At 37.3% G+C, this 26,650-nt stretch overlaps 1 long non-coding RNA gene across 2 annotated transcripts; it reads left to right on the top strand.

The window, feature by feature from the left end:
- Positions 1-13,656: 13,656 nt before the first annotated feature.
- On the top strand, positions 13,657-25,406 carry LOC131827689 (uncharacterized). 2 transcript variants are annotated; one of them, XR_009352129.1, is made up of 3 exons: positions 13,657-13,799; positions 17,257-17,381; positions 24,997-25,406. It is a non-coding gene; the product is annotated as an uncharacterized LOC131827689 (long non-coding RNA). The 2 variants fall into 2 exon arrangements; XR_009352130.1 differs by lacking the exon at positions 13,657-13,799 and adding an exon at positions 16,328-16,431.
- The last annotated feature ends 1,244 nt before the right edge of the window (positions 25,407-26,650 follow it).

The raw sequence follows: 26,650 nt of genomic DNA, 5'->3' as shown, positions 1-26,650 counted from the left end.
AACCACAATCCAACCATCAAAATCAGGAAACAAGTAAGAGTACACTGACACATTATTACCATCAAATGCTCAGACTCAATTAAACATTCACCAGATGACCTAATAATGTCCCTTGCAGTGAAACCATCTGTTAAAGGGTTTCATGTTTCCATAGTGGGTGTGTCTCTCCAGTCACCTTAAATCTAGCACCGTTCTTTAGTGTTTCCTTGACTTCATGACCATGTAGTTTTTGAAAATTCAAGCCATTTGTTTGGTAGAATGTTCTGCACTTTGGCTTAGCGGATAGTTTCTCCTTATATACTCAGGGCGTGTATTTTTGTCAGGAGTATCCCACACGTGAGGGTTTCTTCTTTTTCTGCTCAGGCGGGACACAGTTCTGATTTGGTTCGTTAACTGATTTCATCACTTGATTAAACTGGTATTTCTCAGGTTTCCCCTGTATTTTTTTCCCTTTGTAATTTATAACTACTTTATATGGGAGGGGCTTTGAGAACATATAAGCCTCCATTCCTGATAACGTTTTCCTGTTTTAGTGTCCACTGACGCTTCCTAGCCAAGTTAATTATGACGCTTGTTCCTGATGATTTTTAAATCTTCCATTCCTTCTGCATTTATTGATTGACACTGTTTTGTTAAAAAAACAATAATAATAAGTTTTATTTTTTCACTTTAATTAAATTTAATTAAATTAATTAAAGTAGGGAGTCATGGATTTATCTTTTATTTAATGAAGTGTATGACCTTTGAGTGCCACTGTTAACTTTGGTATTCAAGCGTTCTTGGATCTGACCGGTCGAGCCCCCTCACACGGTTTCTGCACCCTTTGGCATGACCCCGTCTTCTTTTGAGCACTGTCCTACTGTCACCTGAAGTAAAGGCTCACTTGTGCCATCTCAGTCTCAAACCTGGAATTCACCATTTGAAAAACATTCCCTTGTGTTTGGGTTTTCTCTTTTTTTAGAAAAAAATATTTAAAAATCGAGATTAGATGTCAAGTGAGCTTGTGACTGTTGGGATATTGCTGCTCCTCAAGCCCTCTAAAAGGACACCTCAAGGAGATAATTTATATATTTTTATAAGTTCCATATGTGCGTTTGTAAGTCTGTGTACAAATGTGTATATTCAAACACATGTTATAGACAAGAGACTAACACACACACACACACACATTTAGTTGTGTCTCCCTATCTATCATCCACCCAACACTGTGAATTCACATCAGTACGAATTCTATGCCAACACTAATACTGATTCAACATCCCAGGACTCATGCTAGTTTTTTGTTTTGTTTTGTTTTTCCTTTTCATTTTTGGAACTCTTTTCTGACAGTGGGAACCCTGGCTTCTGTTATCTCCAATATACTAACTTCTTGGGCCAGTGAGCCCTGCAGTTGTGACCAACATCTTATTCCTGTTTCGGCTACCAGCCACCAGCACCCTTTTTCCTGAGATCACGCTCTAACACCAATTCCAGGCACACCTTCGCACAAGCACCGCTTCACACTCCCCAGGCTCTGACGCTTCCTGGAGGCTGAAAATGCCCTATACTTAGAGCCCTAAGTGCCATGGACCTTTCAGCAATGATATAGGATAATTGGATAATATTTGCCAGTCTTTTCATAATGCTGACAAGAAACTTTTCAGAGAATAACTGTAATTCCATCTCAACAGGCCCTTCACTGCATTACAGTGTCTAAACTGCTTTCTTATTCCTAAGTGAAAGCTACATTCGGGAAAGTGTGGCTCTTAGAAGTAAATGACAAAGTTTTTGTTTGTTTGACAGGTTATTTTTATCTTTGGTTTTAGAAGAATTAACTGCACTGTGATCTTGTTGAGACTACCTAGGAAGCCCATTATAATTTATAAAGCAAAGTTCTCCAGGGCAAACCAGAACCAAACCAACATTTGCACCAATCTCACTGTTGGTTACCTCAAACAAACAAAAAGGAATATTATGAATAAACTTATTTAGTCCAGTAAACTGATTTTTTCATAAAATCTACTTTAGTTAACTAAAGTTTATAAAGTTACATTTTAAATAAAATTCAACATTTTCTAGGTGGATAAAAATGAAACACTTTCATGTTGATGTAAAATATTTATGCAATTTTAAACACGTACTCTGATGGATAAGTGTGTCAGATGCACTGTCACTCCACTTCTGAAATTATCTAAGGCACAAGATTAATAGTATTTTAGTCTCAAAACACAGATCCTATTTTGATAAAGATTTCATTTAAGTCATTTGGGGAAAAATAGGTTATTGAATTAGAAAATCCAGGTTTTGTTAAGAATGGAGGCATTATAAAATAATACATATGTGTATTTCATGTTGAGTTGTATATTTCTATCAATTAGACTTCTGGAAAGCTACATTTTTAGATGAATTTCTTAGAATGCATCATTTGCATAAAATTTATTTAAAATATTGGTTGATTTTGAAAACAAATGATCAGTCACTCTTGTGAAAGGACTCATGGAAGCACTCTTCTTGTAAATGTGGTGCTGGTGAAATTTTTCTTTCATTGTAGCAGATCCGGTCCCATCTTTGTGGAGTGGAGAAGGATCGCACAAGCCCCTTGTGTTTCCTTCTGTGAGGACTTTTCTTGCTAAATCACATCAATGATATCAACCTCAATGGGAAATGTATTTGCAACTGTTTCTTCCCACACGCTTTTGGCTTTTGTGAAAGACCTATATATACTTAATATAGTCTTATATTTTAAGTTTTCAGATATTAAATATTTGAAATTATGTATTTATTGATCAGTGATTTACATATAAGACTGATTTTCAAGTGTGAAGCATGTGCAGCTTTGACAGACTGTGTGAGCACTCAGGACGGCAGCGTTTTTCTATAATTAGTGGCATCGTTGTCCTTTTGGTTATGTGGTATGTTCAGCATCTGTGACAAACACGCTGGTAGCAGTAGCTTAAACAATTTAGAATTTATTTCTCACTCATGTGAGAGTGTGGGCGTACGGGGTCCAGATCTGGGCCTATGATTGCACGAGGTTCTCCGATGCTTCTGTCTCCTTGCTCTCCTGGCCCCTTGCGTTTTGTGAGAGGCATGCAGTACACTGGTTCCCTGGGGAAGGAGTCTCCCTGGTTTGTGGTACCTGCTGGTTATGGTGGTACTCGCTGGTTATATTTGCTGACTTTAAGCTATCAGTTGCATAACCACTTGGAAAATACCTGAAAATTTAACAGTCAGCTCCAACACATGGGCCCAGCAGCACGAAGTGTCACCTTCACTGCTGTGGTCATGATGCCTCACCAGCAGGACCATATTCCAGTCAGAGGAAAAGGGCCCTTCTCTTAGGAGTGTGACTTGATGGAGCCCACACCATTTCCTTTTGCGTCCTGCTAGTCAGAAGTTAATCACATGCCATACCTCCAAGACAGGCTAAGGAATGTCTTCTTTCTGTTTAGCTGATTATGAGTTGGTTCTTATAGAACAAAGGAAGAAAAGCATTGGTGACTAATAGTAAATTGCGCCACAGACGTGCATGAATAAAAGCCAGCAACATGAGTCATGGCTACGAGAATCACAATAAGGACTATGATGAAAAAAGATTACACGAGTAAGTTAATACATAGCAGCTGTTAATTTGAAGATTTTCCACTTCAATTAACAATTGAATGAGTAGGGCGCCTGGGTGGCTCAGTGGGTTAAGCTGCTGCCTTCAGCTCAGGTCATGATCTCTGGGTCCTGGGATCGAGTTCCGCATCGGGCTCTCTGCTCAGCAGGGAGCCTGCTTCCTCCTCTCTCTCTCTGCCTGACTCTCTGCCTACTTGTGATCTCTCTCTGTCAAATAAATAAATAAAATCTTTAAAAAAAAAACAAAACAATTGAATGAGTAATAACCAAAAGTGTCTCTTTAATAATAGGCAAAGAACAATGCAGTGCTACATTAAATCAGTGAGAAGAATCTTTGAGATGTTTTCAGAAGTAAAATAGTATTTTGTGTAATTATCATTACACATTTTCACAAGGTGCCCTCATGGAGTTTTTAAAAAAGTTATCCAAAATTATATATTAGCAGGCTGGATTAAGAAAAAAGTTCAACTCAGAAGTCTTTCGCACTCTCCAGCTGTTTATTGCTGAAAATATAACAACTACAGCATTTGAAAATTTTATATTCCTAAGAGTTCAGATTAGAGAATGAGTAATCTGAGAGGTGGTCTGTAAATCACAGTAGAATCACTGGGCTGGGTTGTTTATAAAGAAAAGTAAATAATGGTGTCCATGACAACCGGAGTGTCTTACACGATATTCTAGAGTTCATATTAAAAGCATATTTAAATTACACTCTTTGCACCTACAAATCAAAATACCACACTCTGCTAATCAGTGATACTCTGTGCAGCAAATTACACCACCTACTTTCTGTGCAACACCACCAAAGTTGTCTCTGTGCTTTTTAAGGTGGTAAATGTAATGAGGGTAGTTGCATCTTCTTCCCTTTGGAAACCATCACAGGATCCTCAATCACATCAGGTATTAATTTATACCTTCCAATTTTCCCCCAGGTTTATTGAGATAAAATTGACAAAAATTGTGTATATTTAAGATGTACAATGTGATGGCTTGATATACACACATACGTTGTGAAATGATTACCACACTCAAGTTAATTAACATATCCACCACCTTCCATGGTTCTCATTATTTTATTTTGGCATGGTGAGAGCACTTAAGGTCTGTTCTCTTAGCAAATGTCAATATAATACAATAAAATTAACTGTGGCCACCATGCTGTAAGTTATTTTCCAGAACGTATTCATCTTGTAAATCTATTTTAATTCTTTATTAATTCTTAAAATCCCATAAAAGGATTCTTTTTAATATCATATTTTTCTTATTATTGAATAAAGCAAAAATCAGAAGTAATTTTTTTCAGACATAATTTTTAACATAAAGGATTAATTCTAGAATAATTTTGTATAGATAAACCTGTTTTCTATGTGTGAATTTTCTTTATTCTTAGTTGTTCTATAATCCTTAATCTATTATTTTTCCATCTGAGTTGTCAAAGTCTTGGGTACAATTTTCCCTTCTAAAAATCATGATCATTTATCTTGCTGAAGGGACCTATTCTTTGCTTCCAAGGTCCTAAATATGTTCATATCCATTCATTCAACATATCTTCATTAAATAGCTCTTTTGTGGGTATACAAAGTCTCATAGTGAAGCAATGTTTACATTCTGTAAGCCACCAAGGATACAGTGTCCTGTCCTCAAAGAATTGGAATCCAGTAGATGAATACACACATGCTTAGAAGGAACATAAGCAAATGTAGAAACTAAAGAATGCAGGTGCTTGGCGAAGGAGCAGTCTCTGGAAGCACGTTCCTGGTGTGTGTTATGGGCGCCATGGAGAGAAAATTGCAGCAGAAGTTGCTTAATACTCAACATCTAGTTCAGTCTTTCACGAATGTGCTTCCTGTAACAAAGAAGCTGGAAATGTAAAAACTCCATTTCTCATAAGCCTTTGTGAGTAGGGTCCCATACAATTTACCTCTGACCAATGACATCCTTGCAGGCAAGATTTGGAAGACAACTAAAATGAAGGCCTGATTATACTGCTTCTGCTGCCAAGTTCATCATGAAACAATTACGGTTGCCAGAGATCCTAGGATCCCGCCACTAGCCCCAGGGGTGGGTTTGTTTGGGAAACAGAGCACACGGAATCAACTTGGTTAGTCTAGCTGTCTCAGTGTGGTGCTGAGCCTGCCCACGTGGTGGTGACACTGGGTAGTAGCTATCCCCTGATTTTGGCAGGTCCTTCTGGCAGGGTCTGGAGCCAGTGGCCTTCACACCAAAACGACATTTGATGGTCTGTTTCAATTGTGCTGGTTTGAGTATCAACCTAGAGCCTGTTCCTTCAGCAGTAAGCCAGTTAGTACACTGTAACAAACCCCCTTTTTCCCTTTTTTTTTTTAAATTGACATATAACGTATTATTTGTTTCAGGGGTATGGGTCTGTGAATCATCAGTCTTACACAATTCACAGCTATATACCCTACGTATGTAGCACATAGCACATACCCTTCCCAGCATTTCTACACAGACATGTCTCTCTAACTGATCACTGATGAAAATGTTAATACTGTACAATCTTCTCTTTTTTTTTTTTTTTAATTTTTTATTTTTTATAAACATATATTTTTTATATACATATATTTTTATCCCCAGGTCTGTGAATCACCAGGTTTACACACTTCACAGCACTCACCAAATCACATACCCTCCCCAATGTCCATAATCCCACCCCCTTCTCCCCAACCCCCTCCCCCCAAATCTTCTCTTTTTTAGTGGGAAAATATGATTGAGTAGAACACTCAAGACAGAATGAGTAACTCAAGCAGAAGCAAAAAGTATAATATTTGTGTAAGATCCCTTTTAGAACCAAGCAGCTAGAGCTAAAATGTTAGAGCACTTTGGAGTTTTGGATAGAAGTGCAGTTTGGGGAGTACATATCAGAAGGCGGAGGAGACCCTCTTCTATAGGCCAGATGATGGGGAGTCAGGTAATTTGGGAATATCAGTCTGGAAATGGGATATGGAGTAGATGTGGGAAAATGGAGACTGAAAAGGGCCTGATTCATTAGACGAGTAAGGCAACCTGCGGCATCCAGGTGTCTCAGTTGGTTAGGGGTCTACCTTTGGCTCAGGTCATGATTCCAGGGTCCTGAAATTTTGTCCTGCATCTGGCTCCTGCTCAGGGGGGAGACCTCTCCCTTTCCCTCTGACCCTCCCTCATGCTTATGCTCTTATTCACTCTTTAAAAAAAAAAAAAAAAAAAAGAGTAAGGCCAAAGAATAAAAAGGACAGAATAATGAGAAAAATCTAATGGGACAATTCTGGGTAAGTTCTTGTGTTCATTTTAATGGTGATGTTCCAGATAAATGTGTTCTGAGCCTCCAACTTTGTTATCTGAATAATAATAATAATTAATAATTATTAATAATAATAACTATTATGCAAGCTTAAGAAATGCTTGATGCACAAGGTAGGAGAAGGACTATGGTGAAATGCCATCAAGTGAAATGCGCCAGTGGATGTCAGAAACGTTCTTCATAAGCAGGAGCTCGAATTGGAGCACATTGTTGGTTTCAAGTTGAATTTATATAAAAAATTAACTAGTTGCAGGTGCATTCTTCTTATATCATAAAAATTTCTTAGAGTAAGTCACCCCTAAGTTAAGGACTTGTCTATTTACTTATGATTATTCTTTATTTTTATTTTTATTTTTTAATAAACATATAATGTATTTTTATCCCCAGGGGTACAGGTCTGTGAATCTCCAGGTTTACACACTTCACAGCACTCACCATAGCACATGCCCTCCCCAATGTCCATAACCCCACCCCCTTCTCCCAACCCCCTCCCCCCAGCAACTCTCAGTTTGTTTTGTGAGATTAAGAGTCACTTATGGTTTGTCTCCCTCCCAATCCCATCTTGTTTCATTGATTCTTCTCGTACCCCCCAACCCCCTCATGTTGCATCTCCACTTCCTCATATCAGGGAGATCATATAATAATTGTCTTTCTCTGATTGACTTATTTCACTCAGCATGATACCCTCTAGTTCCATCCATGTCATTGCAAATGGCAAGATTTCATTTCTTTTGATGGCTGCATAGTATTCCATTGTGTATATATACCACCTCTTCTTGATCCATTCATCTGTTGATGGATATCTAGGTTCTTTCCATAGTATGGCTATTATGGACTTGCTGCTATAAACATTCGGGTGTACGTGCCCCTTCGGATCACTACGTTTGTATCTTTAGGGTAAATACCCAGTAGTGCAATTGCTGGGTCATAGAGTAGCTCTATTTTCAACATTTTGAGGAACCTCCTACTGTTTTCCAGAGTGGCTGCACCAGCTTGCATTCCCACCAACAGTGTAGGAGGGTTCCCCTTTCTCCGCATCCTCGCCAGCATCTGTCATTTCCTGACTTGTTGATTTTAGCCATTCTGACTGGTGTGAGGTGATATCTCACTGTGGTTTTGATTTGTATTTCCCTGATGCCGAGTGATGAGAAGCACTTTTTCATGTGTCTGTTGGCCATCTGGATGTCTTCTTTGCAGAAATGTCTGTGCATGTCCTCTGCCCATTTCTTGATTGGATCATTTGTTCTTTGGGTGTTGAGTTTGATAAGTTCATTATAGATTTTGGATACTAGCCCTTTATCTGATATGTCGTTTGCAAATATCTTCTCCCATTCTGTCAGTTATGATTTGGTTTTGTTAATGTTTCCTTTGCTGTGCAAAAGCTTTTGATCTTGATGAAATCCCAATAGTTCATTTTTGCCCTTGTTTCCCTTGCCTTTGGAAGAAGTTGTTGTGGCTGAGGTCGAAGAGGTTGCTGCCTGTGTTCTCCTCAAAGATTTTGATGGATTCCTTTCGCACATTGAGGTCCTTCATCCATTTGAGTCTATTTTTGTGTGTGATGTAAGGAAATGGTCCAATTTCATTTTTCTGCATGTGGCTGTCCAATTTTCCCAACACCATTTATTGAAGAGACTGTCTTTTTTCCATTGGACATTCTTTCCTGCTCTGTCAAGGATTAGTTAACCATAGAGTTGAGAGTCTATTTCTGGGCTCACTATTCTGTTCCATTGATCTGTGTGTCTGTTTTCATGCCAGTATCATGCTGTCTTGATGATGACAGCTTTGTAATAGAGCTTGAAGTCCGGAATTGTGATGCCACCAACTTTGGCTTTCTTTTTCAATATTCCTTTGGCTATTTGAGGTCTTTTCTGGTTCCATATAAATTTTAGGATTATTTGTTACATTTCTTTGAAAAAAATGGGTGGGATTTTGATAGGGATTGCATTAAATGTGCAGATTGCTTTAGGTAGCATAGGCATTTTCACAATATTTATTCTTCCAATCCAGGAGCATGGAACATTTTTCCATTTCTTTGTGTCTTCCTCAATTTCTTTCATGAGTACTTTATAGTTTCCTGAGTATAGATTCTTAGCCTTTTTGGTTAGGTTTATTCCTAGGTATCTTATAGTTTTGGGTGCATTTGTAAATGGGATTGACTCCTTAATTTCTCTTTCTTCTGTCTTGTTTTGTTGGGAAAAAAATGCAACTGATTTCTATGCATTGATTTTATATCCTGACACTTTACTGAATTCCTGTACAAGTTCTAGCAGATTTGGAGCGGAGTCTTTTAGGTTTTCCACATATAGTATCATATCATCTTCAAAGAGTGATAGTTCGACTTCTTCTTTGCCAATTTGGATGCCTTTAATTTCTTTTTGTTGTCTGATTGCTGAGGCTAGGACCTCTAGTACTATGTTGAATAGCAGTGGTGATAATGGACATCGCTACCGAGTTCCGGACCTTAGAGGAAAAGCTCTCAGTTTTTCTCCATTGAGAATGGTATTTGCAGTGGATTTTTCATAGATGTCTTTGATGATATTGAGGTATGTGTCCTCTATCCCTACACATTGAAAAGTTTTGATGAGGAAGGGATGCTGTATTTTGTCAAATGCGTTTTCAGCATCTATTGAGAGTATCATATGATTCTTGTTCTTTCTTTTATTAATGTACTGTATCACATTGATTGATTTCCGGATGTTGAACCACCCTTGCAGCCATGGAATAAATCCCACTTAAGCATGGTGAATAATCCTTTTAATGTACTGTTGGATCCTATTGTCTAATATTTTGGTGAGAATTTTTGTACCTGTGCTCATCAAGGATATTGATGTGTAATTCTCTTTTTTATGGGATCCTTGTCTGGTTTTGGGATCAAGGTGATGCTGGACTCATAGAATGAGTTTGGAAGTTTTCCTTCCATTTCTATGTTTTGGAAAAGTTTCAGGAGAATAGGAATTAATTCTTCTTTAAATGTTTGGTAGAATTCCCCTGGGAAGCCATCTGGCCCTGGGCTTTTGTTTGTTTGGAGATTTTTGATGACTGTTTCAATCTCCTTACTGGTTATGGGTCTGTTCAGGTTTTCTCTTTCTTCAGGGTTCAGTTGTGGTAGTTTATATGTCTCTAGGAATGCATCCATTTCTTCCAGATTGTCAAATTTGTTGGCGTAGAGTTGCTCATGGTATGTTATAATTGTTTGTATTTCTTTGGTGTTGGTTCTGATCTCTCCTCTTTCATTCATGATTTTATTTATTTGGGTCCTTTCTTTTTTCTTTTTGATAAGTCTGGCCAGGGGTTTATCAATTTTATTAATTCTTTCAAAGAACCAGCTCCTACTTTGTTGATTTGTTCTTTTTTTTTTCTTTTTGTTTCTATTTCATTGATTTCTGCACTGATCTTTATTATTTCTCTTCTCCTGCTGGGTTGAGGCTTTCTTGTTGTTCTTTCTCCAGCTCCTTTAGGTGCAGGGTTAGGTTGTATATTTGAGACCTTTCTTGTTTCTTGAAAAAGGCCTGTACCGCTATATATTTTCCTCTCAGGACTGCTTTTGCTGTGTCCCACAGATTTGGAACTGCTATGTTTTCATTATCATTTGTTTCAATGAATTTTTTCAATTCTTCCTTAATTTCCTGGTTCACCCATTCATTCTTTAGAAGAATACTGTTTCATCTCCATGTATTTGGGTTCTTCCCAAATTTCCTCTTGTGGTTGAGTTCTAGCTTCAGAGAATTGTGGTCTGAAAATATGCAGGGAATGATCCTAATCTTTTTACCAGTTGAGACCTGATTTATGACCCAGGATGTGATCTATTCTGGAGAATGTTCCATGTGCTCTAGAGAAGAATGTGTATTCTGTTGCTCTGGGAAGAAATGTTCTGAATATATCTGTGATGTCCATCTTGTCCAGTGTGTCATTTAAGGCCTTTATTTCCCTGTTGATCTTTTGCTTGGATGATCTGTCCATTTCAGTGAGGGGAGTGTTAAAGTCCTATACTATTATTGTATTATTGTTTGTGTGTTTCTTTGGTTTTGTTATTAATTGGTTTATATAGTTGGCTGCTCCCACGTTATATATATTTAAAATTATTAGATATAATATAATATATATAATTATATATATATTTATAATATATATATTATTTATATTTATATAAATATATAAATGATATATATTTATATTATATATAAATTATATATTTATATAATATATAAAAATATATATAATAAATATTTTTATATATATTAAAATATAATTTTAATATATATAAAATAATTATATATATTATATATAATAATTATATATATGTTACATATATATGTTATATATATAATTATTATATATATAATATAATATAATATATATAATTATTTTATATAATTAAAATTATTATTAGGGGCATATATATTTAAAATTATTAGATCTTCTTGTTGAACAGATCCTTTGAGTATGATATAGTGCCCTTCCTCATCTCTTATTATAGTCTTTCACTTAAAATCTAATTTATCTGATGGAAGGATTGCACCCCCCCCAGCTTTCTTTTGATGTCCATTAGTATGGTAAATTGTTTTCCACTCCCTCACTTTAAATCTGGAGGTGTCTTCGAGTCTAAAATGAATTTCTTGTAGGCAACATATTGATGGGTGTTGGTTTTTTTTATCCATTCTGATACCCTGTGTCTTTTTATTGGGGCATTTAGCCCATTAACATTCAGGGTAACTATTGAGAGATATGAATTTAATGCCATTGTATTGTCTGTAAGGTGACTGTTAATGTATATTGTCTCTGCTCCTTTCAGATCTACTACTTTTAGGCTCTTTCATTGCTTAGAGGACCCCTTTCAATATTTCCTGTAGAGCTGGTTTAGTGTTTGAAAATTCTTTCAGTTTTTGTTTGTCCTGGAAGCTTTTTATCTCTTTATTTTCAATGATAGCCTAGCTGGATAGTATTCTTGGCTGCATGTTTTTTTCATTTAGTGCTCTAAATATATCATGCCAGTTCTTTCTGCCCTGCCAGGTCTCTGTGGATAAGTTTGCTGACAATCTAACATCTTTACCATTGTATGTTACAGACTTCTTTTCTCGGGCTGCTTTCAGGATTTTCTCTTTGTCCCTAAGACTTGTAAATGTTACTATTAGGTGACGGGATGTGGACCTATTCTTATTGATTTTGAGGGGTGTTCTCTGCACCTCCTGGATTTTGATGCTTGTTCCCTTTGCCATATTAGGGAAATTCTCTCCAATAATTCTCTCCAATATACCTTCTGCTCCCCTCTCTCTTTTTTCTTCTTCTGGAATCCCAATTATTCCAATGTTGTTTCATCTTATGCTGTCACTTATCTCTTGAATTCTCCCCTCGTGGTCCAGTGTTTGTTTGTCCCTCTTTTGCTCAACTTCTTTATTCTCTGTCATTTTGTCTTCTATATCACTAATTCTTTCTTCTGCCTCATTTATCCTAGCAATAAGAGACTCCATTTTTAATTTAACCTCATTAATAGCTTTTTTTATTTCAACTTGGTTAGATTTTAGCTCTTTTATTTCTCCAGAAAAGGGGTTTTATATCTCCAGAGAGGGTTTCTCTAATATCTTCCATGCCTTTATCGAGCCCAGCTAGAACCTTAAGAATCGTCATTCTGAACTCTAGGTGTGACATATTACCAATGTCTGTATTGATTAGGTCCCTAGCCTTCAGTACTGACTCTTGTTCTTTTTTTTTTTTTTTTTGTGGTGAGTTTTTCTGCCTTGTCATTTTGTCCAGATAAGAGTATATGAAGGAGCAAATAAAATACTAAAAGGGTGGCAAAGACCCTAGGAAAATGTGCTTTAACCAAACCAGAAGAGACCCCACATCGTGGAGGGGAGAAAGGGGATAAAAAGAAATTCAGAAAAATAAAATAAAAAAAGAAAACAAATAAAGAAAAAATATATAAAAGAAAAAATATATACATATGCATTAGACTGGTGACTAGAACAGGGTCACCCACTTAATTTGGGGAGTATTTTGGTCTCTTAGAAGAAACTACCTCCCAAATCTTTAAAGAATGAAAAACTTATATAAGAGTAAACACAATGAAGGGATGGGATATGCCTATAAAGATGAAAAAAAATTTTTTTTATAATTTCTAAAAAAGGAGTTGATAAAGTTAGTTGGTTGGGAGAATAAAGAAAAAGAAAGTGGAGCGAATTTGCTCAGGCTGGAGAATAGAACAAGATTTAGATTTAGGGTATGTTTTGATCTATTAGAAGAAGTAGTACGCCAAATTTTTTAGAAGAAAAAAACCCTATGTGTAAACAAAAAAAAAAAGTTAGATACAATGAAGGATAAAATGTGACTATAAGAATGAAGGTTCAAAAATGATTATTATTATTTTTTATGAAAGGTATTGTTAATATAAACTAGTTAAAAAATGTTAAACGAGGAAAGGGTAAAATTAAATTAAGCAGAAAGAAAATAAAATTAAAAAAATAATTAACTGCAAGACTAAAGAATCATGGGGAGAAAGCCATGAGTTCCCTGCTTTGCTTTCTCCTCCTCTGGAATTCCGCTGCTCTCCTTGGTAAATGAACTTGGTTTTGGCTGGATTTTTTGTTGATCTTCTGGGGGCGGGGCCTGTTGTAATGATTCTCAAGTGCCTTTGCCCGAGGCAGAATTGCACCGCCCTTAGCAGGGGCCGGATTAAGTAATCTGCTCGGGTTCGCTTTCAGGAACTTTTGTCCCCTGAATGCTTTCCGTAGAGTTCCAGAGGACAGGAATGAAGATGGCGGCCTCCCAGTCTCTGGCCCGGAGGAGCCGAGAGCTCGGGGCCCCACTCCTCAGTGCGCCCTCAGAGAATAGTGCCCAATTACTCCCATCTCCCTGGCCTCTGGCCATGCTCTGAGCTCACCTAGGCTGCGACCGGTTTAAGGTAACCCTGAGCTGAGAGCTCACTCCTCGGCTCTGTCTCTGTAGCCAGCTTCCCTGGTCTAATACCTGCGAGCTCTGCGACACTCAGACACCCCCGATCCTTCTGTGACCCTGTGGGACCTGGGGTCATAATGACCGTGCTTGGGCTTCACCCCGGTTTAGTCCCTGGAGCAATGTCCCTCCATGGAGCAGACTTAAAAGTCCTGATTTTGTGCTCCGTTGCTCCGCCGCTTGCAGGGAGCTGCCCCCCCCCCCCCACGGTCTATCTTCCAGTCGCTTTGGATTCACTTCTCCACCAGTCCTACCTTTCAGAAAGTGGTCGATTTTCTGTTTCTAGAATTGCTATTCTTCTTCTCTTCCATCTCCTGTTGGACTTGTAGGTGTTCGGAATGGTCTGATAAACTCTCTAGCTGATTTCCTGCGACCTGATGTCGTCTCAGCTGCTACTTCTCCGTCATCTTGCCTCCTCTCCTACTTATGACTATTCTTAAAGGCCACTGGACTTAGTCCAGGTCCTACTTTACTTTTTTTTTTGTGTGTAATTTTAGACTAACCCCCTGAATTCTCTGTCTGAATTTCTCCGTATGCAAGGTGGGGATTCTAATACCTGCCTTAATGGTTTGAAGTGCTTATTTTAATAATCATTTTGTTTTGAAGAAACATCTTATTCAGTATTCTCTTCCAGACTGAATTGAATTGAGCTCTCATCACATTTTATGATACATGGAAAATAACTTATATTGCAATAAGATAGTCTTACCATAATTTTTAAAAAATCCTTAATTGCAGTAGAGTAAGACAATGGGAGTGAAATATTTATTCTAGAAAATACTATTGCAGGGGACAGTACTCCAACAATAATAATATATCAGGTATTAATTCATTTGATCCTCAAGAAACCTATGAGGAAGATATTAAGTGATACTTGTTGAATGTTTAAAACAAATGCCGCCAATAGTCTTTCTGTTCAAATTCAGCCTGAATTTAGTGCCTGAATGCTAATTATCCTATGCGTGTTTACTACTTTTCTTTTTACCTTTAATTCTTACTAAAAATTCTATTAAAGTTACACCACTGGCTTAGTTTCTGTGTGACTAAAAAAAGCACCCACATTTTGGTGTGGTAGCTGAAAACTATTATTTGTATAACTCAAAAAATTTCCAGTTTAAACTTTCTCTGGTTGTGCTGTCCCAGTTTCATTCTTTTTCTTATTTTCCTGATAGAACTTCCACCTTCTTGCTCTCTGTGTAACATTTCTTTTAAGTATGTGTTTGATAAAGTGTATAAGATGATTTTTTTTCTAATTTTCTCTTAGCGGACGATATAATCAAGCTATATTTGTTAGAATTACTAACTTTTATTTCCCAACTTGTCTGTGTTTTCTGCGATCCAGGCATCTTTTTTTGTCTTTTATTCTTTCCCTTTTGTACATCCTTTTTGCTCCCATTTATTTTTGTATTTGATTTTCACATGTTTTAACCATTATGTTCCAAGAACTGGTTTAATTTGAATGAGACTTACTGTGGTTTGTAGTGCCGTTGGAGGATTCATCTGTTTTTAAATTTTTGTGACCACATTCTATTCACATAGTGCCTCTATCTCATTCTTCTCTGTTTTATGGACTCCAGATACCCATTACTGACCCTTCACTGTGACTCTTATATCTTTACACATTCCTCTTATCTTCCATTCTTTTATCTCTTTGTACTTCAGATTGGATGTTTTTTCTTAATCACCTTCCAATTCACTGCTTCTCCCTTTAGAACTGTGTCATCTTTTAGAAAACCTAAGTATTTTGATTATTTTCACTTTTGAATTATAAAATTATTTGATTAGTTTACATAGTTTTGGCTAAAATCCACAGTATTGTCATTTAATATCTGTGCATATTAATCTCTGTTGTTTGAAAATTATTTTCTCCAAATTCGAATATCTGGATCTCTGGTGGGTCTATTTCTATTAGCTGAATTTTCTTTTCATTTCATTTTCAGTTAATTCTTGTCCTTTTTTTCCCATGCTTCCTCCTGTCTATTGAGTGTCATACTCTATATATATGAAAAATGTTAGATGTAACATTATGTTTCTGGATTACATTATCTTTCTCTAGAGAGGATTTTTCTTTTCCTTCTGGTAGGTAAATTGTAGCTGATGCAGCTAATCCAATTAGACTTTTAGCTGATTCAGAGTTGGTCTTGAATCTGTGTAAGGGCCAGTTCATTTCTCACATTTACTCCTGGAGTATATCCCTTTGGGAATAACTAAATACTCTGTGTCTGTAATGAGATTCCTCTGTCTTTGGTTGACCCTGGGATCTGATTTTTGTCTTTAGAATTATGAAATTGCCAAAAAGAAAAAAAAAAAGCTCTTCTTCCTAGCCTCTGAGCTGTACTTTCTGTTTTCCTCTTCCTTCTCAGACTCTGCAACGAACTAACAAATGACTCTGTGGGACACTTCGTCTTCCTCACCCTGACGTCAGATCTGCTGCCCATTAATCCTCTTAGCCACTACGTGCTTCTTGGGTGGAGGGAGAAGCAGGATATTATAGGCATGGTTTCCTTGCTACCCTGAAAGGAAAACCCTTTTAGTTTTATATTTACCTAAGCTTTTAAATTCTACTATATAGGAATTTGGATGTAAGTGGTGGTTTGCTATGAAATGTAATCTCTTGAGCAATTTGGGATGCTAGGTCACAATTCTTTCTGCTCGGTTCTTTTTTTTATTTTTAAGATTTTATTTATTTATTTGACAGACAGAGATCACAAGCAGGCAGAGCAGCAGGCAGAGAGAGAGGGGCAGGGAGCCTGATGCAGGGCTCGACCCCAGGTACCCTGAGATCACGACCCAAGCCAAAGGCAGAGGCCCAACCCATTGTCTGCTCTGGATTCTTATGACCACATGTGGAAGAGATCTGTGCATAAGCACTTCTATTGTTCCAATTAACTATCAGAGCTTAGCCTAGAGTTCAGGTCATTAGGCACATCCTCAGAGACTCATTAGTGTTTAAATTCCAGTTGTGTCCTTTCTGATTTCTCTCTCTTGCTCACTTGTCCAAATCTTACCATTTCGGAACAAGGAACACCTCTTATCTCCTCACTCTTCCTATTATATACATTATGGCTGACACATCTATGTTCTATGTTTATACATTCATTATACATTATACATTCTTGTTATTTAAGGTCAGGTTTTTGAAATTATTAACAATATGTAAACAACACCATTCTCTCTCAAACATCTGTTCTTTCTTTCTTTTCCAACTGAGCCACCCAGACATCCCAAACATCTGTTCCAGAACTTATAAAATTACAGTATGCTATAATTTTATAGAAGTCAACTTTGGGGGAACAGTGATCCACTGCTTGTGAGACACTGTACTTCCCCAATCCATATATTATTTTTCCCTTGAAAGAACAATATTAAACTTGTTACTAAATTGTTTTTGTTTTGTCTTTTGGTAGTCTTGGTGATGAGATCGGACCTGAAGTCAGCTGCTGAAGATTCTGAAGATGGTTCCTAGGAGCAGGTGAAGATATCCACAGAGCCTCTTTGTTTACAGCCTCTTCAGCACTCTCCAGAATCTCTGGTAAGCTATTCACAGATTAAACTCTGCTTATTTTGCATTTTGAGCTCTTCAAGTTTGTTTTTTCTAATATGTCTGGATGGGAAATTGTAGTGTGAGACTCCAGAATTTTCACAGGATGAAGCTGGGGTGTGAGAAAACCAGAGTTTCATGGTGAGATTTAGTGGGCCACAACATCTGGGTTTGTAGCCAGCCTCATCTATAAGGTAAATGCCTTTGGGAGGTCCTGCAGGTTCTGAGGAACTGCACACAGTTCCTCAGACAGCCAGAACCAGTAAGTCTGGTTGAATCTAGAAGGATTATTTTAAGGGAAAGTAACACCTATGCTTCAGTCAAAAGAAAGCAAGATGGCAGCTGTTGGGTAATCACAAAGCCTTGAGGTAAGTCCACAGCATAATTGAGACTAGGGGACTTAGGGAAATAAATTAAGAAATTCGGACTTTTTTGACCAATGTCTCATCAAAACCTAAGTAGGCACAAGTCCGACTATAAAAAGCCATTAGGGTATCTGTCACTATAAAGAAATCTCTTGAAAGGCATAACAGATCTACTGTTAGTGGGAATCTTAGAAGCTAAAGCTGAAAAACTGGTGGGCACTGGTTTAGCACTGACATACTGACAGAGGGCTGGCCGCCTAACTCTGTGACTGCCGTGGTAGGACACATTGATTATGGGTATAGGTTAGATTGATCCTAAGTATTCCCCCAAACTCAAAACTTTCAGTGCAACAAGATATGCTGTAAAGTACCACAAATGTCCAGCTCAGAAGCACATCTCCCTTAGGTGTTCATTGAGCTCTGAGACACAAGGCTTACCTGAAGAAAGAGGGTCCTCAAATTTCAAAGAATTGAATGGAACATTCAATTCAATGTTCCACCTTCCAGCACACCTGCTTATTTTATGTCTGAGAACTATAATCCTGGAAGCTATAGATATCTACAAAAGTGGAAAAATCTTGCTAAGACCACCTAGAATTATAATGGTAATTATAGGGAATATTCCAATTAGACACGATCATTGACTTAGGAAGAGCTCTTTAAGGTAAGGGTTTCCAAATCAAACAAACAGAATGGGATACTTATTTTAATTGGAAGGCAGAGACTGCAAAAAGCTTCAAGATTCCAAAATAGCTTCATTGCAAGTCTCATTGTGAAGGGTTAATGAGAAGGACACAACAGGTACCTAAAGGAAAAAATTGTGAGACTGACATGTCTCCTATTACACACCTCTATCCTTCTTTGCCTCAGTCCTTACAGTCTACTAATCTGAATTGTCTTTCCACTTGCAAGAGGCTAGAGACTATACACGAAAGTCTGCCAAGTCAGTGGCTTTATAGTTGCGCCCCGATCTGTCTTCGAAGGAGGGCCCCTGTGAGTCCCTTGCATGCCTGATGCCACTCTGAGGGAAACTGCCAGTTATTTCTTTAAATACCCAAGGATAAACTGAAATTAATAGAAAAATTTGCCAAATTTTGGTAGGTGTATTTTGTATGTTAAATTCCACTTGCTCCAGAGTCTGAAGATGGGATCCTGGGAAAGCTGGATCCAGCAAAGAGTGAGAATTCCTACTAGAATCAGCTCTCCCAGCTCTCTGTCTGTAGTGTCCAATTCAGAGATGAAGGTAAAACTTCACATTGTCTCTTCCTTTCCAAATCTGTACCCATTGGTTGTCAGTCCTTTCTCTCCTAGAGACAGCTATTGCCTTATTGATTGCCTTATTTTGTGTCCTGAGAACGTGGCTCGGTAGCCATCAGGTTGGGAGCCCCAGAAGATCATCAGGCAGGAATGTCCATTGCATCCCATTTGCTGCTGGATATGGCTGGGCAGAAGTGTGGCTGGCACTGCAGTAGCAGTGGGGTTCCGCAAACTATTGCTAGGTCTTGGAGGAATCATCTCAGTCTCTCTCTCTCTCTCTCTTTTTTTTCTTTCCTCCACCCCCGCCACCAGTCTTTCTTTTAACTATCTTTAGGAATAGTTTTGGATGTTGTAAAGGTAATATCTTTTGTATGCCTTTGATGCCTCTCCCAAGGCAACCTTGAGGTTGTTTGGTACTGCCAGAAATATTTGGCATTTGTCTCTGCTAAAACCTGACAAGATATTGAAATATTTTTCTAAAGTAGCTCTATGGCCAAAAGTTGACCAAATTGGAAGTTGGTATTCAGAGTCTGATAGGAATTCTTAAAATACCTTCTCCCTTAGGTTAAATAAATTCAGGGTGGGAGGGGGCAGTGAACATTCCAAAGACAACGGTCTAAATCAAAGAAAATGTAGTTGGATGGATGGATTTGTCCCTTGCTGTCATTCAGGTCATGATCCAGGTCTTTGAGGACTTAAAAACAACTGTCCTTGTCTTAGAAATTGAGTCTTTACAAGAATAGAAATGCAGCTCTGGAAGCAACTCAAAACCCACTATCTTTTTTACTGATTCTAAAACCCCCTATATTTATCTTGAAAGACTTGTAGTTATTGTAAAAATTCTGGCTTTGTGAAAAGAGAAAATTCTTCTTGGAGGAACTTCTATACTTTTCCTGTGCCTTTGAAATGTAAATGTTCTACCTGGTCTTCTCTAGGAACTTTTTTTTTTTTTTTTTAAGATTTTATTTGTCATAGAGAGAGGGAGTACAAACAGGGGAAGTAGCAGGCAGAGGGAGAAGCAGGCTCTCCACTGAGCTAGGAGCCTGATGTGGGCCTTGAACCCAGGTCCCTGGGATCATGACCTGAGCTGAAAGCTGACGCTCAACAGCCTGAGTCACCTAGGCGTTCCTTCTCTAAGAACTTTTATCTGGGCCATCTCTTTGAAATGCAGACTTCAGGGACGTAATTCTTAATGGAAGGGGAAAAAAGGGTGAAAGAATATTTGGAAACTAGGTGTGAATTTTAAGTCTTATCCACAAGTATTACCTCGAGACATCTGAAGAGGTAACTGTAACTTAATCCATCTGCTAGAAACACAACTTAAATCCAGTAGTTATTCTTCTATAACCCAGTGAGTTTTGCATCATCATGCCTGTCTCATGGCTAAAATTTTAACAGAAGGTAAAGATCTCTGTTTACCTCTATCTCTGTGTTGATGAATATTTATGTGTGAATGTTGTAAATGTGTGTTTTTTTCTACCAACAGATGGTATTGCCCAAATCAATCTGTAAAGAGCTCTATTTAATTGGCTTAAAGAAATTGAAGCATTTATATAATCAGCTATATATTCAGAAATATAGAAATTGACCTAAATGCTTTTCAAGTTCACATGATCTAGGATAATATTCAATAACTAGCTTAAGGTTGTTGGTTTTACTAGAATAGGCATTTATTCAGTTATCAGCAATGCATATAATACTTTTATTCTATGTTTACTAAAAGTCAAAAAGGCTCATGTCTTCTCTCACAGAATTTGTGCGCAACAGAGAAAACTCATAATAATTCGAAACTTTTATGAATAATCTAGACATAATTCTTAAGAATAAGAAAATTAAGGGGCGCCTGGGAGCTCGGGGGTTAAAGCCTCTACTTTCGGCTCAGGTCATGATCCCAGGGTCCTGGGATCGAGTCCCGCATCGGGCTCTCTGCTCAGCAGGGAGCCTGCTTCCTCCTCTCTCTCTGCCTGCCTCTCTGCCTACTTGTGATCTCTCTCTGTCAAATAAATAAATAAAATCTTAAAAAAAAAAGAATAAGAAAATTAAATAGACATTGATAAAAACCTTACAAATGAATTCTTCCAACAATAAAAAAGTCAATTTAAATGTAAATGCTTTAAATCTTTGTTTTTCCTACTCCCACATGAAGGCAGTGCACATAAAATCCCTTATTGAAGTCTGGGTGATTGGAGGGGCCAGATTCGAAGAAATCTTCAGTTCAGTAGAGGGCTAAGTGTGTGGTATTCCAAAATAAATAGTTGAGCTAGAGTCACAATGATTATGTCAGGGATTCATTCTGTCCTTACATTGTTTCTCAAGTGCCTGAAGTGTTTTGTGAATCTATATGATTTCCTTAACAGCCCTGTGAAGTTAAGATAATTACAGGTGAAAATAAGTCTTTGGGAAGGACGAGTAACTTGCTTAACTCACCAGTTAGTGGTAGTTCTGAGATCTGAGTTCAGGTTTGTCTGACTCCAAAGTTCAATGTTATGCATGCCTTTTTGGTTCATTGGACTCTATTTTATTCCTATCAAAATAACAGTGGTAGTATGGAGCATTACCTGGGAACGACAATTCAATTTATAAAATTATGATGTTCAAATGAAATTTTATCTTGCATTTGATAAAATGATTTGTGGGCTGTTGCAATGCTTACTTTCTGTGTGTGTGTGTGTGTGTGTGTGTGTGTGTGTGTGTGTGTATTTCATGTTCTGGATTGGAAATTTTGGAAGGCAGGCTTTTCTTTTTTTTTTTTTTCTTAAGTATTTGTTACTATTTTTATCATGGTAAAACCTAAGCAAATTCTTGGTTCCTATTCAGTTCTTATTCAGACAAAAGAGAAAAGTTTACAAAATACTGTTTCTCATAATTTTACCTGGAACCAACTCTGGAAGTTACCATGGGCCGTCAGTTGAAATAAGGGTGTTATATTTTTTTTCCTTTCATATCTGTAGACCAGGGCACTGAGATTTACCTCTGAACAGTGATCAAGGAGACTTCCACTTACCGTTTCTTCAGAAGGCAAATTTATTTTGTGGTAAAGGGGTATAGTATAGGAACACAGAATCAAAATATAACTTCAGGAACTACATATGAATAAATGCCAGAGTGGGGGAGAGAATGCTGGAATCAGACCTAGGAACAACAACAGTAATAGTAAAAACAACAGTGATTCATGGAGCAATGACTGTTTGTGAACACTATACTAATACTGCCTCACACAATCCTTACAACTCACTATACCTTTTATGCAGAGGACAGAATGGTTTTGGAGAGGGTAGGTCCATCGTCCAGCATTGCACAGGTACTGATGGACAGAATCAGGGTTATGTCATAGGTCTACCTTACTTCAAAATGATCTATTTATTACTAGGTTTATATTGCCTCTCAAATGCCCTCTGGTCTAATGCTATTTTTGTATTTTTTAAAAACAACTTTCTTGTTTTTAAAATGTAAATAATGTCCTCACAAAGGGTTGTATGCAAACTGACAGGCTCAGAATAGTCATAAACTATATCACTCCTTTCTAGTCATACCCTAGACTTCCCATTGTCAGTTATTGCTAAGACTACTGTCAGTTTTAACAGTCAAATATACTTACTAATAATGTACATTTTAGGTAATCCCAGCATAAAATCTCTACATCTTAATTTATCAGTAGACAGAAAAGGAATGAAAATTCAGTACTTGATATGACCTAATTCCATCCAGGTCTCTGTGCTCCTACATCCTCTGGGTAATAATCTGACCTTCCCCTTGAACTTTGGTCTTGTTTGGTCATCATTTCTAGGTCTCTGACATTCTCTGACATTCTCTGACATTTTCCTTTCTCCGTCACCTCATTTGGTTCATATCGCCTCTCCTTCACCCGTCTCCCTAGGTGACAAAGCAAACAAAGGAAAACTTTTTGTTTTCAAAAAATTTAAAAATGTAGATAAAAGTTGAAGAAAAAATATTGTCTTTTCAGATGCTTATGAAACTAGGAAAAAAAGCAAAAACCTTTCTCACTTCCATGCTTACATCTCTACACCAGCTGTTGCCTCTCGAGGAGCTCCGAGTACGCTGCTGACCCAGACAGCAACTCACCTTTGATCTTGAGCATCTGTTACGTATCTCTTTGTTTTCCTTGTTTTTTTCTTTATGTGAACCCATATACTCTGTCAGGATAAAATCATTTCACATGTTCAAAGTAAACAAAACTGTTCATCTTGGTCAAATATCCCTCAGAAGTTTCTTCCAGGGAAACTCCAAACCAGATAAAAATTTTATGCGATTTTTCAAATCATGATCTTCGTATCTTTTCATATGATTTACTTTTCATAGTAGCTAAAGTTTTGCTTGAAAAATGTCTAGTGTCGGGGCACCTGAGTGGCTCAGTGGGTTAAGCCTCTGCCTTCGGCTCAGGTCATGATCCCAGGGTCCTGGGATCGAGTCCCGCATCGGGCTCTCTGCTCAGCAGGGAGCCTGCTTCCTCCTCTCTCTCTGCCTGCCTCTCTGCCTACTTGTGATCTCTGTCTGTCAAATAAATAAACACATCTTAGAAAGAAAGAAAGAAAGAAAGAAAAATATCTAGTGTAACTCCAGAAATCCTTGTTATATTTAAAGAGATAGAGAGAAAGAAAAGATACCAGTGAAATTTTTTAAATAAAGGACCAGTTCTGGACTAAATCAATCGTCAAAAGTTCTCATTAGATTTAGTTTGTAAAGCACGGTTGTTGGGGTTGGGTATGTGGCCAGGGCATCTGCAATCATCATAAAAAGCTTCTGTAACCTCTGCTCAAGTTACAGCAATATTTTCTTCATGAAAGCTGTGTCTTTGACCCTTGTACACTATTAGAAAACTTTAGCTATTTCAAACCAAACTTGGCAAAAAGAAGTCAGGAAAACACCAAGGTAATTGTTGTTTTTTTTATAGTAGGATAGTGGCCCACATAAAAATTTTCTTCAGTATAAAAATAATAAAAACTGAAGCTACATATCTGTCAGACTCATGTCAGGAACTTGAAAAATCAGTTGTGATTAATCTACGATTTCATCACGCAACGTATTTTCAGCCCCAGAAAGCATAAGTGTACCTTACTTATAACTCCAGCTAGTAAAGGAAAGCTTCCCCCAAGAACTCCCAAAATTAGATTATGAAACGAATATCCTGTCTATAGTCAGATCACATCTTACTCTCGTCTGAGACTGGCAAGTAACCCTCTGATTATGCTTGTAGATCCCACTTGCAGCATAAACTTCTGGGTTGCCCTGATGACCAGAGGCCACATCCGGACGCCAGAGTGGGCCAACAGTCGAGATGACCGCTCTTTAAAGTGAGCACCTACAATGTTGTCAGGCTCTGTGGTTTATAACCATTTCTAGTTTGTCTTCCACAATTAATATTGTTTCTCTAGTATGTAGGCAAGAAAATTAAAATTTGAGAAGGTTCAGTAGTTTGCCAAAGTACATAGCTATGGAATGGAAATCCTTGGATTGAAATACAAATCTCATCTCCTAGTCTAGGGCATTTCTACTACAGTTTGTTAGGTACAGAAGTGATTGACAGAATTAAGGAATCCCTAGGGGGCGGGACAGGTGGAAATGGCTGTATTTCATGCTCCAGATGCAGCCTTCGTTTTTGGTGAATTAATACAGGACAGTCATTTCTTTTTCTTTCTTTCTTTTATTTCCTTTCTTCCTTGCTTCTTTCAGAGAAAGAGATGGGGGAGGGGCCCAGGGAGCGGGAGGGAGAGAGAGAATCTTAGGCAGGCTTCATGCTCAACATAGAGCCCAGGGCAGGGCTTGATCTCACGACCTGAGCCAAAGTCGAGAGTCAGACACTTAACCCGCTGAGCCTCCCAGGGGCCCCAGGACAGTCATTTCTTTATAATTATAAACTCAAATATTACTACCCAGTTTCTGGTTTGTGTGTCTGAAAGGTCAACATGTTTGAGGAAAAAGTAGTTTATTCAATTTAAATATGTTCCAATATATTGAATTTATAGTACCTGTAAGGATACCAGCTTACCTGTTTTCATCCAGTGGGAAGGAAACTCTGCAAGGAAGCCATGACCGGAGCACGCGGTGCAGGACCCCTGACTGTGCTTTCCGTGTAAGCACAGAAATCCTACAGCGGCCTTTCTAAAAAGTGTCCTTGAGTATCAGAGTCAGTCGCTGTAAAAAGACAAACTGGATCACTTTTCAAAGCTGCCAGCTGGAATCTTAACTGGAAATTCTGCAGAAATACCTGTTAATGTTTCCAGTGTTCATGACCTTAAAAAAATAAAAAATAAAAAAAATTGCTGGATCATTCATTCTTAAAAAATTATTATTATAACTGTATTGTTTTAGTGATGTGAAGGTTCATTTCCTATTTCTTGTGATTTATGGTTCTACGTCTTTAGGAATGGTAGCCATTCTCCACAGGCAAACTGTATAATGAAAGGAAAGGAGTAAAAGACAGTCATCCCATATCCCATGGAGTTGCTTTTATCTGTGTGAAGAATTCCCTTTTTCTTTGTCATTACCTTACTCACCCGCTTCTATATGTTGTGTAATCGATGGACATTTTCCCACTTACACTGGCATTATACAAGGCAAATACCTAGATTACAGTGACTGATTTTATAAAAGACAATGCAAAGCACACATATGTAAAGTCATGTGGATACAAATTATCAAAAATTTACAGTCTAGAGATCTGGTTCTTAAAGTTGTAAATAAGAGATTTTGGGATATTTATCTTTGACTGCTTTTATAATATACTTTGAAAAAATTTATTTTAATTGGATTTATTCTGACTGTAATAGAAATATGAACTAGAGTTGTATTTTCCTGAATTACCAACAAGTAGAGCACAGAATCTACACAGTTCTATAAATTACCTTTAAACCCTGGTTTAAACATAAATAGATAATTTTAACTTTCACTCTGTTAAAGCATGTATATAGACTATATTTTAATATATTTTAATTAATTAATTTAATATATTTTAAAATATTATATTTTAATATAGCATATAGAATTCTATATAAATATCATATTTAAAATGTCAGTCTTTTCAATCTTATAGAAGAACAATTTTACCCAATTTAAAATAAAATTAGACCCATTATACTAAAAAATTAAGTTTTCCAATTTAAATACTTTTTCCTCTTCATTCACCACAGCAAATACATATCTAGTCATCAACTTTCACACTGACTCACAACATGATTTTCTTAACAAGTTCACTGGGAGGTCATTGATGTTTTGCTTTCCAAGTATGTCAGTCTCACTGGGTATTGTGTATTATAACGGAAGTTTAATGGGGAGTGATGAAGACTTTGCATAAAACTACAGGCAGTTTTACATGGCAGAAAACATACATTATATTAAATAAAGTGACTTGAAGTTTTCCACATTTTATTCTGTACATTAAATGTGAAATATCATTTCAAATATCATGTTCAAATATCATTAAAACATTCCCTTAAAAGTAGAAAATCTAGAATGTGCATATGAATGAAATGCACAAAGTGAAAATCATCTGTGAATGACTTTTGACTGAGAGACTGTCCCAGTCCCAGAGTGTCTGTGTGGTTTGTAGAACACAACACTTCACTAACATCTTCCTGTGCAGTCCTTGAAATTTACTGTGAAAAGGTAAATTTACCTTGA

This window comes from Mustela lutreola, chromosome 3, assembly GCF_030435805.1.
Source record: "Mustela lutreola isolate mMusLut2 chromosome 3, mMusLut2.pri, whole genome shotgun sequence".
NCBI lineage: Eukaryota > Metazoa > Chordata > Mammalia > Carnivora > Mustelidae > Mustela > Mustela lutreola.
Note: the sequence above shows the minus strand (reverse complement) of the source record. Positions and strands in the feature narration are given on the sequence as shown.